Raw genomic sequence first — 13,003 nt, 5'->3', positions numbered from 1 at the left:
TGATACCAGGATGCTGAGAGACTCAAGGAGAGTCTGTTTCTGTCCTACAATTTGGATGATAGTTTACTCCTTGATTTATAGGTTTATTGTTCCCTGGGTCCCTGGCCACATGGAGATCTAGATGTTGGACATCAGATCCTATCCAGCTCTAGATATGTGACATCATCTACATGAGGGATTGAGGGTGACATTTAAACAATTTTCCATGATTATGTGAGAGTGAAAAGAGGTAACAATTACACAAGCAAATCCAAAGAATTGATTATGAAGAATTCAGAGGAAAACTTTGCTTTGCCCCCTTGGAGTGCACAGATGTTGAAGGGATAGGGCAGAAGGCACAGAAGTCAATTTTAAAAATCAGAGGCCTATCACGTGCCTTGTCTGACTTCTGGTCAACCTGAAGTCCTTCCCCAACACCATACTATCCTGTGAGAATCCATAAATTTGAAGAACACCAGCATTAAGGGGCTTTCATGAAGGACAAATCAATGATCTTTGGAGTTTCTCTTCTTACAAGTTACATTAAAAATTATCCATCCATGTATTTTCTAAAGTTGAAGTTCATCAATTTTATGATGTAACTAAATTCCATCCATTTCATAATATAAGACTATTTATATGGACAGTTGGTGGTGGACTTCCTGTGTACAATTATTTTATAATTCTAAACACTCTTGTAAAGTGCTTAGGTGCAAACCTGCTGGCATTTTGAAGATATAAACTTAAAGAAATTAAATTACTGTTATAGATCCATCTCAAGTGATAATTTTGAGCTAGAATATACATAGTCTTAGATTCCACTACAAGAAAAATAAACATGCATACACACCACAATCTCTGAGTGCTGTGGGTGTCATTTTCAAGGTCATGTGATGACAATTTATACTCCCAACAGTAATATTTATGGATTTTCATTAATTTTTATGTTGTTGACACTTCACAATAATATAATTTTAACTACTGTCAATTGCATATAATGTTGACTTATTCCTTTTTAATATATATTTTCCTCAAAATTATGAAGTTGTGACAGGCAAGATTGTGTATACTTTCAATCCTAATACTTAGGAGGCAGAGGCAGGTGGATCTCTGTGACTTTAAAGACAGGCATGGATGTATAGTAGGGCCATTTCTCAAAAAGATAAACGATTAAGTTAGATAAATACCTTATATTTTTGGCCATCAAACCAATCTTTATTAAGTGATCTATCAAATATTTGTCTATTTATCTGTTTTTTTTCCTGAGCTAAAGAGAGAGGAGGTAAACAGTCTATAGATAGCAATGTTTACATGACTTATTAAGGAAACATTTCCACTAATTTTATTACATGTAACAAACTGTGTTGACATACTATTTTTCTGTTGTTCTTTTATCAATTGTGGTGTTTACATCATGTTACAGGGGTTAGAGAGATGGTTCACTGATTAAGATAACTTACAGCTTTTAAAGGAGGACCTTAGGAAAGACACAAGGATCACCCAGCAATGGACAAATGGATGAGATCTCAATGAGCAAACTGGGAGTGAGGAGGGTAATGTAGGGCAAGAGTAGGGAAAAGAGATCTTAGGGGAGCAGGAGGTCATAGCTGTATCAGGAACAGAGTGGGAGAACAATGAAAGAGATATCATGATAAATGAAGACACCATGGGAATAAGAAGAAGCAGAGTGCTAGAGAGGTCCCCAGAAATCCACAAAGATGACTCCACTATAGAGTACTGGCAATGGTTGAGAGGGTGCCTGAGCTGACCTACTCTGGTGATCGGATGGTGGAACACAATAACTGTCATCAAAGAACCCTCATCCAGTGACTGATGGAAGCAGATGCAGAGATCTATGACCAGGTCCCAGGTGTAGCTCCAGGAGTACAGTTGATGGGGGAGAGGAGGGATTCTATGAGCAAGAGATATGGAGATCATGATTGGAAAAAGTACAATGACAACTAGCCAAACTAGTGGGAACACATGATCTGTGGACCAATAGCTGAGGATCCCCCATGGTACTATACTAGGCCCTCTGGATAAGTGAGACAATTGTTTAGATTCAACTGTTTAGGGGTCCCCCTGGCAGTGGGACCAGAACCTGTCCCTAGTGCATGAGCCAGGTTTTTGGAACATAGTGCCTATGGTGAGATACTTTGTGCAGCCTTGGGGCAAGGATGAGGGCTTGGACCTGACTTAACTGAATGTACCAGGCTCTGCTGACTCCCTATGGGAGACCTTGCCTCGAATGAGGTGGGAATGGGGAGTGGGTTAGGGGAAAAGTTTGGGGGGTAGGAGGAGGGAGGACAGGGGAATCTGTGGTTGATATGTAAAATGAGTAGAAAATCTATTAATTTAAAAAAGGAGGAAAAAAAGTAATCACTCCACAAGTCTAAGATAAAATTTTCAGTGAAAATGAGAAACACAATAAACACAATAAAAATAAATGTTTATTTTTTCTCAGACCATCTAAAAAACGTCATGGTTTAATCACATTGATCTCTATATTTTTTTATTTTGTAATAGTTCTCTAACTATGCTGTTAGAGAAAACAGTATCTTTTCTTATCTCAACAGCTGAGAATTGCCATTAGCCTCCAGCTAGGGAAGAATTTAGTGCCAATTCCATTTTGTATGATGGGATTTGGTATGGCTTGGACTTGTACAGTTCTTATGCATGCTGTCACAACTATTGTGAATTCACATGTGCAGTGCCCTGCTGTGCACACAAGACATTGTTTCTGTATAATCATCAACCACCTCGAGCTCTTACAGTCTTTCCATGTTCTTTTCAGCAATGATTTTTGAGTCTTTTGAGGAGGGGATGTGATAGAAACATCCTGTTTAGGTATAAGCATTGTCATATAGTCTCTTATTCTCTGCACCTAGACAATTATGCATTTCTATTTTAATCATTATCTACTGCAAATAGGAACTTAACTGATGAGGATTGAGAGATGTAGTAATCTATGGGTATGACAAGTCATTATGAGTTAGTCTAATACTATGTTCATTTAGAAGATTAGAAGCAATAGTTCTCTCCAAGAGCCTATGACCTGTCTAGTCATGGATTCTTGGTCCAATAATGGTGCCAGGCATGGGTTTCAGCTTGTGGAGCAGGACTGATGTTTGTGTCACTATTACACCAGTGAGCATGTCTTTCAAAGTCATTCATTGTCACAGTGCACAGTGGCAAAGCTGGGTATAATTGATGATAACTTTTCAACTCCAGCAATGTAATAGAAATCCCCAGCACTGTGGAAGTTAGCCAGTAGGGATGAAGTTTCCAGGTCTGTACCAGACTGCTTTCTCTGTCATTTTCTGGAGGGTAAACAAAAGCAATGACCATACTGAGTCCTATTTTTTTTAAACTAAGACAACTTTTAGTTCTCAGTCTTCAAATGTTTTTGGTGGTGGTTCTGGTAGTGGTGATAGTGTTTTTTTTTTAAACATTTTGTTTTGAATTGTTTGGGTCTCATAAGGTAGGGTGGGCTAGCCTCAGACTTTCTATCTTGTTTAGGCTCACCTCAGATTCATAGCCATCTTCCTGTCTCAGCCTACAGAGTGGTAGAATTATTGTACTAAAACACTATAACAGACAGTACTCATGTTTTCAACAGATTATCTTTAAATGATATTCACCATATGTAGATGTCTACTATCTTGGAAATCATGGAACTGAATAATCTCATATAGTCCAACTATTCAGACAAAAACACAGGCTTCAATATCCCCACCCTCGAAATATAAAATAGTAAAAAGAAGTGGATGAAGGAAAAACTGCTTTAACAGAGTAAGATAATATTAGATTAGAAATACATAAATCTTAAACATCATGATAGAAAAACTTCCAGTTTTATAATGAATAAAATTTATATTTATATATTTATTACCATTGATTTAAATGAACTTGGTCCTTGTTTACATTCTTATTTCTGTTATTTCATAGGAAGAGTAAAAAATAGTGTTGTCATCTGCAGGGTATGTACTTTTTTTCTCTTGTATATACAAAGCTGAAATTCTAAGCATGTATTAATCACATAAGCTGGAAAAATATAGACCCCATTCTATATAATGTAAATCCTGGAGGATCAACTTGAGTTGACAGCCTCCCAAAAGTTGCAGTATTTGCCATCTTCTGCCAGCAATGTAAAAAGACAAAAAAAGCCTCAGAATTTAACTCCATTTAAACATGCTATAGCCACCACAATGACTCATAAGATTTTATCAGTACAATTTAGTATGCTATTGAGTTATTTAGTTAATTTTCTCAATGTTTTGACCAAAAAAATTGACAAAAACAACTTAAAGTGGAAATGGTTTATTTCAGCTTGCAGTTTGAGGACACAGTCCATTATGGGAAGGGATCATGGTATCAAGAGGTTGAGGCAGGTGATCACATGGCATCTGTAGACAGATAGCAAAGCGAGATGCATGCCAGTTCTCAACTTGCTTTCCCCAGTTTATTCAGTCCAGGAATCTAGCCAGAGAATTGATGGATGTGCCAAATTAGACTGTGTCCTCTACCTCCATTAACCCAGCTTTAAACTCCCTCAAAGATGTATCCAGATTTTGTTTCCTGGGTGATTCTAGATCCTATCAAGTAGACTATCAATATTAACCATCATGTTACCTAATGTTAGCCTTGCACAAATAATAAAGAACATATGGATATATTCATGAACAGAAATCAACAACTTGTGACACATTGAGAAATTAGAAAAATATTATCTTATCCATGGTAGGGAAAAGAGAGTGTGGAGACTAAGTTGGGAACACGAATAAAATAGGACATCATATGGAGAATGCTTGTAGAAATGTAGAGGTTAATCTCCACAGCCTTGGATTGTCACAGACTGTCATACAGAATGTAAGGGGGCAAGCAGCTGAGTAGGAGATGATAATGGTTCACAGCAGAATTTGGAAGACTAGGGATGTCTCTGTCTTTCCAGGGAAGTCTGAAGAAACAATGGGTACAGCAAATACACAGCATTTGTCATTTCTTCCCATAGAGGAACCTGGAAGTGGAGCCACAAAACCATATCATAAGAATAAATGCAGAACATCAGTGAAGCCAAAATGTGAATGAATAAAATAGAATTGATCACATAAACATGTTATTCTCACATGCCAAAGATTCTGGATTTTTCTTTGCTCTTTTTTTTCTACAATTCAGTTGCAGCAGTGGGACCAGAGTCCAGGCTGTGCTTGAAGTGAAACACATACCTCAACAGCCAATTAGATATCTGTAAGCATATGATATTCTATTTTTTCTTTTTTAAATGTTATATAAGCGATTTTCTAGTCATTTTACATATCAGCCACAGAGTCTCCTGTCCTCCCTCCTCCCACCCTCCAGCCTTCCCCGCAATCTACACCCTATTCCCACCTCCTCCAAGGCAAGTTCTCCCCTGGGGAGTCAGTCCAGCCTAGTACATTCAGTTGAGGCAGGTCCAATCCCCTCCTCCCTGCACCAAGGCTGAGCAAAGTGTCTCAGCATAGGCCCTAGGTTCCAAAAAGCTTGCTCATACACCAAGGATAGGTCCCAGTCCCACTGTCTGGGGGCCTCCTAAACAGTTCAAGCTAAACAACTGTCTCACTTATCCAGAGGGTCTAGTCCAGTTCCATGGGGGCTCCTCAGCTATTGGTTCACAGTTCATGTGTTTCCACTGTTTTGGTTATTTGTTCCTGTGCTTTTTCCAGTCATGGTCTCGATATCTCTTGCTCATATCACTCCTCCTCTCTCTCATCAATTGGACTCCTGGAGCTCCACCTAGTACATGATGATCCCCAAATTCTTAGCTTTTAGAATAAAAGCAAAGAGATACCTTCATGTCATGGAACTGTTTTGGCAGCATTATGAGTGAAGTAACAACTAGCAATGCTTAATTTAGAGAGCCATTGACTTGCTAAACAACACATGGCCATGTGTGAGTCTAATGTTCAATAATAGATGAAAGAATATTTAAATTTATCATAACATACAAATCACCATGTTAAATTACCTTCTCCTACAGCAGGGAAAATCCTTCTTGGGAGCAGATTTGTTGTTACGGATGAGGATGAAGGGGCAAAATGTGGGGAAAAATGTGTCTAGTAATGTAAATATGTTGATTATCCACAGACTTATATTGTCAAATGCCACAGTATAGATCACTAATATGAAGGACATTGAGTAGGAGAGGACAAAGGTACAGACAAGGGTCAAGATGGTTTTTGTGGCTCTGTCTTCAGGGGAGACTCTGAGAGAATGATGGGCACTGTGAATATGTTGTAGCTGAATCTTGTGCCTATAGAGGATGCGCATCATGAAGTCACTGGTCCAAACCATGAGACCCAAATACAGACCATCAATGAAACAATGCAATGACAGACGTAGTACAGTTACAGTATTGCTAGCAACAAATGCTGAGCAGTACCCCAACTTGATTTTCTTGGTGAAGTTTTTGCTAGTATCAGGTCCAATCACATCTATAGCTGTTTTGGTGTTTAGAAGCAGATGTACAAGCCAGCTGAGTGAGCAGGATCGAACCATGTACTTGGAGAGTGTGTGTTTAAACTTGATCCACCTAGAGTTGCTTGGGCTGATTGTGATTGCTTGGAAGCAACTCAAGAGGCAGGTGCAGTGCAGGGAAATGGCCCGGGCCACTCGATTACTGTAGAGAGTGAGCTTACATAAAAGGTCACCCAGGAGATATCGCAAGCCCAGCTGTACCATTATGTGAGGAATTACTCTTGAGATAATAACCAAGGAATTGGCTAGAATCAAATGCCTTAAAATCTGGTCTTTGGGCATCAGACTTTTTCCAGTGAATACAGACAGGATATAAGGAAGAAGAACTGACCAATTGCCAAGAATCCCAACAGCTGTTAGAGAAAAGAAAAGAATCCCCATTGGCAAGTTCTCAGGAACCATTCTTTTCACCTGAGATAAATAAATTTAAGCACATCAGTACAACCAGGAAGAAGACATGTAAATGGGTATTAATTATTTGTAGCTAAAATTACATCATTGTCAATATCATGAAATTTGCAGGCAAATGGATGGAACTAGAAAATATCATCTTGAGTGAGGTAACCCAGACTCAGAAGGACAAACATGGTATGTACTCACTCATAAGTGGATACTAGATATAAGCAAAGGATAACCAGACTACAACCCACAGCTCCAGAGTAGCTAGCTAACAAGGACCCTAAAATGGACACATAGATAGCTGAGTGAAGGAGAAATAGATGAGATCTACATTAGCAAACTGGGAGTGTGTGTGTGTGTGTGTGTGTGTGTGTGTGTGTGTGTGTGTGTGTTGTAATGGAAGGCAAAGAATGGGGATGAGGACATAAGGAAATGATAGAGTCAAGCTGGAACAGAGACAGGGTGGGAGAGTAAGGAAAGAGGTACCATAAAAATGAAGACATCATGGGAATAGGAAGAGGCAGGGTGCTGGGGAAGTTCTCAGGATGACCCCACCTTGGACTACTGGCAATGGTCAAAAGGATGCCTAGACTGGTGTACTCTGGTGACCATACTAGTGAATACCTTAACTGTCATCATAGAGCTTTTATCTAGTGACTTATGGAAGCAGATGCAGAGATCTAGAGCTGAGCACCAGGCTGAGCTCCGGGAATCTAATTGATGAGAGAGAGGAGGGATTCTGTGGGCAGGGGAAGTGGAGATCATGATGGGAAAACATACAGAGATGGCCAGCCATGCTAGTAAAGCCCACGAACTGTGGACTAATAGCTGTAGAGCCCCAGTAGGACTAGACTAGGTCCTCTGAATATGGGAGACAATTGTTTAGCTTGAACTCTTTGGGGGGGCAGGTAGGAGGATCAGGATCTGTCCCTGGTGCATAGGTGGCTTTTTGGAGCCTAGTGCCTAGGGTGTGACATCTTGCACAGCTTTGGTGCAGAGGGGAGGGGCTTGGACCTGTCTCAGCTGAGTGTGCCAGGCTCTGCTGACACTACATGGGAGACTTTAATATGGAAAATGTGGGCATGAGGGGGTGGGTTGGGTGGAAGGCTGGGGGGTGGAAAGAGGGAAGAGAGGGGGATTTGTGGTTGGCATGTAAAGTGAATTGAAAATTTCTACTCATAGAAGTTTATACTAAGTCACACACTTGCTTAATAAAGCTTCTGTGGTTAAGGAATATACTGAGGTAGGAAAAGAGCAATCAAATACAGTGTGTAGAACAAGAAACTTAACACAGCACATTAGCCTGAAATCAGACAGGGAGAAGGGGATAAAACAAAATATATTGGTTCACAGGGTGAAAACTGTCAGGCTATTAAACAATGTGGAAAATCAGGCAATGTAAGAGATACTGTATTCAAACAAGACAGCTCTAATGAGTCATATTTCGTGGTAGATGCCATATTTGGGTTCAGTTATTTCATCAGTCTATAATGAATAATAAGCAATTCATCCAAAATAATGGGAAGTAGAAGATATAAAAAGATAATGGATCATCTAGAAATGAAAGACTTTGTCAGTAGACAGATAGTTCAAAATGAAATTTCTTCAACAACATGGAGGAAAAGTGATAAAAGGTCTAAACCAGAAAATGAATGCTAGTCATCTCTCTGATGTACTTCAGAGGAGAATTTTCCATAAATTCATCTTGAAAAACTAGAAAAGTGCCTTTCAGGCTGGGCATCAAGGGAGTTGGAGAAGCTGTGTCTGAATTTATAGTGGATTTGCTTACAGAGGGAAGTTCTCAGAAGCAACAGTTCCCAAAATGCCCCTGTCCTGCTCCCCTTGCACTGTTCTTTGCTTGAGTCTGGCCCTGTCCAGCCTGTGATGCTCTTTCTGGGTTCCTGGAAGTGCCAGGACTCTCCATCACCTTTTCACTTGAACCCTGGGCTCATGTCCTAAATGTCTGTTGAATTTCAGATTGTACAAGGAATGGTCAAAACCACACCCACCAGTCAACAGTTAGCTCTCCCCTTTGAGTTTTCAATCAAGACTCGTCTTTATAGTTCTCATCATCAAATGCTGAGGATAATAGTAACTGTGTTTTCTCTACATCCCTTAAGCTGATGCAGAAGGGTATCTATTGTCCCAAATGTTTGCGAAACTACCTGGAAGAATTCTCTGTTGAAACACAGGAATTTTAATTGAGTCTGCAAAGAGAAGGAAGAGCCAATTATACTGTGTGTGCAATGTTGCTCAATATGCACACTGTCCATTCAGTCACACAAAAGCTGTGGTTTAAAGTACATATTTAAGAAAATAAATAATCTTTTTTAGTTACTTAAAAGATTTTAGGAAGTCATTAATGACTTACATGCCTGGGATTTTAAGATTGGTAACGTTGGGGGCTGGGGAGATGGGTTAGTAGTTAAGAGCACTTGCTATTCTTTCAGGAAATATGGATTGTGTTTGCAACACTAACATAGAGTGCCTCACCACTGCCTGCAACTCCAGCTCTAGGAAGAATCTGATGCCTCTGAGCTCTATTGGCTCCTGCACACCACACACACACACACACACACACACACACACACACACACACACACACATATATATATATATATATATACACATACATACCCACAAACAGATAGAAACACAAATACCTGTAATTTAAAATAATAGAAATAAATCTTGAAAGGAACTTTTCTCCAAAAGGAGGGAAGAATAAAAGCAGAATTCAACCCCTAAAATGGATAATACATGGGCAGAATAGATGGGGTAACAGGTAAGAGCACTTACTACAAGCATCAGGACCTGAGTTAAGATCACACTACCTACATGATATTGCTGGGGGTTTTGGCCATCAGCTTAGAAAAAACCACAAGCTCCAGATTCAGTCAGAGATCTTGTTTAAATAAAAAAGTCAGAGAGAAAAATGGAAGGATACCCAACCACTCCACTGCTAGCCATACAATTATACTACATTATCTATCATCTATCTACATATCTGTTTATCTCTCTGTATCTATCTCTATGTATGTATGTATGTATGTATGTATGTATGTATGTATGTATGTATCTATCTATCTATCTATCTATCTATCTATCTATCTATCTATCTACCTACCCAACATCTATCTGTCTACCTATTTATCATCTATTTATTATCTATCTACCTATCTGTCTGTCTGTCTATCTGGATGTTTTCATTTGCATGTATATTCATAATACATATAGAAATGAGTAGTGTCAATGTGTCATAAGATAGGAAGGGACCCTTTGGAGCTTGCTGGATGCAAAGAGAGAGAAAGGCAGGAAACTGTCCATCATCCTTTGCCAGCAAGAAATAGCTTCCATATCATGTGAAATCCTCTTCATCATCTTACTTCAATACTTAGCAACAGTAACTTTCCATTATTCCCTCTAAATATAGATTTTTTCCATTCACTTGTGGCTTGGTATAAAGAGAAAATGTACTTACTGTGTGCTCTGTGAAACATAGAAGTTGTTGTAGTAAGCAACTGAGTCTGTCTTGTTGAGATGAGACTCTGGTCCATTACTTACAGGTTTATAATTCCCTGGTCTTTTCCCTCAGAGGACCTGTGATTTTCAACTCTAGATCCATAACAGTATCTACATGGGGAATTAAGAATACCTTTTCAACAGCCTCGCTCTACTTACCTGTAAAAGAAAAAAGTCCAGATTAAGACAGCAAATCCAAGAAGCAATTATAAAGAGTTGAGAAAAACTTTTCTGTGAGTCCTTAGAGTGCTCGGGTGTCACAAGGAGAGCCACACAAGTCCCATGCCAAGGGCAGAGTAGAGGGAACAAGGGAAATACGTGTCTCTGTCTGGATTTGAGCAGACCTGTCAGCTTTTCCTCACCGCGTAATAGCTTAAGAGATTTCAGAAGTTAATAACCAGCACTAAGGGGCCTTGAAATTGGAGATTCCAGGAAACTTTTACATCTCATTTCTTTGAAGCCACATTTTCTAAGAGCTTCTCATTTCATTGCTGTGCAGCTGGAGTCCATTAATTTTCATGTCTGAAGAAACACTAGTACACGTGTTTACAGTTATATATCTGAACAGTTTATTTGTGGATTCCAATTTTGAGATTGCATAAATTTTGAGCTTGTATAAATGAGGATTCTCTGAACTTCCTAGCAAAGGGATTCTATTTGCAATGTGCTTGTATTTTGATGGCATAAGTTTAAGAAAGAATCATTGGTTAGGGGGGTTTATGTTAATTTTAAAATACTTTTCTTTATGATTTTAAAACACACACACACACACACACACACACACACACACACACACACACACACTGATCACTTGCCAATGGTGCCATATATAGGAGTGGGGCCTTAGTAACCCTTCCCACATCCATGCTGGAATCCTCACTGCTTAACATTGTGTAGATCTCATGCCCGTAGCCACAGTGGCTGTGAGTTCATATGGGAAGCAGGCATGTCATATATGGAAGACAGAATTTCATAGCTCTCCTCTATATCTTCTAGTTTGTAATTTTCTTTCTGTTTCTTCTTATATGCTGTGTCCCCTGCACCTGGAATAATGGACGTCTATGGCTGAGTACTCATGATCACTCATTCTCAGCACTTGACTAGATATGAGTTCATGCATTAACCACTACAAAAAAGAAGCTTCTCTGACCAAAGTTTAGTGCAACACAAATCTATGAGTACAAACATAAATATTTAAAAGGCAGCAGTTGGACAATATGACTACTTAAGAAAACAGCTGTTGTAGATTGGCCTATAGGGTCTATGATCTCCCAAGTCTTGGAGATTTGACCAGATTTGCAGGAATAGGCATGAATTCCCTCTTGAGACATTGGCCCCGATAAAATCAGAAAGCAACTGGTTATCTGAGAAACAACCATGGCACTAATGTACCAGTTAGCACATCTTGCTTGGGTAGGTCATTATTGTAGCCTACAGGGTCCAGTGCTGAATAAGACCATTAATGTCTCTTCTCTCCCACAAGCTGATGTACCACCTCCAGTACTATGCCTCCTAGCCAACAGGAAAAGAGTTTTCTGGTCAGTTCAAGATTGATTTTTCTACGTTCTGCAACTAATCTGTATGGTGTACTCAGCAGGAGAGTCTTACCACCCAGTTCAAGTAAGCAACCAAGAACAATAGCCATACCTCAAAGGTTTGGGAGTCTCAGGCGTGTAGCATGCTTTCTTGTTGGACTATCTTTGTACCACCAGCCCACAAATAATGACCCAGAGATTTATTATTAATTATGAAGCTTCACCTTAGCTTATGCGTTTTCACAACTAGCTCTTACAACTTAATTAACCCATGTAATTTTTAATCTACATTTTACCATGTAGTTCTGTTAGCCACTCTTAGTTGGGCACATCTGACTTGTTCTGAGACTGCTGGTAAAATTTCAATTTTCTGCTTTCTCCTCCCAGTTTCTCTCTCTGCCTGGAAGTCCTGTCTATTCTCTACTGTCTACCATTATCCATTTAGCTCTTTATTAAACCAATCAGAGCAACACATCTCTATGCAGGATACTAATATTCTGCAACACAGGAGACTCTCCAAATAATAAATAAAGAAATATATATCTCATCTAGAAGCAGAATTTTTGTTTGAAAACCTATGGCTTCTTGTAAATCATGCTGAATATCTCTGTTAAAATTCCTTTTAAAACTATATTTTCCAATCAGATTATATGCCACTAATTATTACATGAGTTTTCCAAACATCATTAGTTTTGGTTAAATCACACCTCTCCCAAATAGCTCCCATTCTTCTTCTAGCACCTCACTGGCACAAATGATTTAAAAGTACGACTTTACAACATTGGGTTTAGGGTTCACCTAGGCTACTATTTGCAGAAGTTATTGCTTCTGCTCTATTCTATTCAGTGTAGTTTCCCAACATGAGTTGATCTTCAACCCATCTCAGCACATCTCTCAAACCCAAAATGCTCTATTTCCCAGCACCGACCCTTCATATAAATCCCAAATCTACTGATAAGTCTCTCCCAAATCTTTTTCACTTAGAGGAATAAAATAAAATACTCGCTTCAAGATTACATCAGAAAGCCAGGCAAATGACTGTAACTTCAGAAAAG

At 39.1% G+C, this 13,003-nt stretch overlaps 1 pseudogene across 1 annotated transcript; it reads right to left on the bottom strand.

The window, feature by feature from the left end:
- Positions 1-2,417: 2,417 nt before the first annotated feature.
- LOC102903586 (vomeronasal type-1 receptor 2-like) lies at positions 2,418-6,928 on the bottom strand (annotated as a pseudogene). Its single transcript, XR_013049329.1, has 2 exons — positions 5,984-6,928; positions 2,418-4,996 (listed from the first exon to the last, which is right to left on the bottom strand). The product of XR_013049329.1 is annotated as a vomeronasal type-1 receptor 2-like (transcript).
- Between the last annotated feature and the right edge of the window lie 6,075 nt (positions 6,929-13,003).

Source organism: Peromyscus maniculatus, chromosome 1 (genome assembly GCF_049852395.1).
Source record: "Peromyscus maniculatus bairdii isolate BWxNUB_F1_BW_parent chromosome 1, HU_Pman_BW_mat_3.1, whole genome shotgun sequence".
NCBI lineage: Eukaryota > Metazoa > Chordata > Mammalia > Rodentia > Cricetidae > Peromyscus > Peromyscus maniculatus.
The sequence above is the reverse complement of the archived record's forward strand: the minus strand, read 5'-3'. Positions and strand labels throughout refer to the sequence as shown.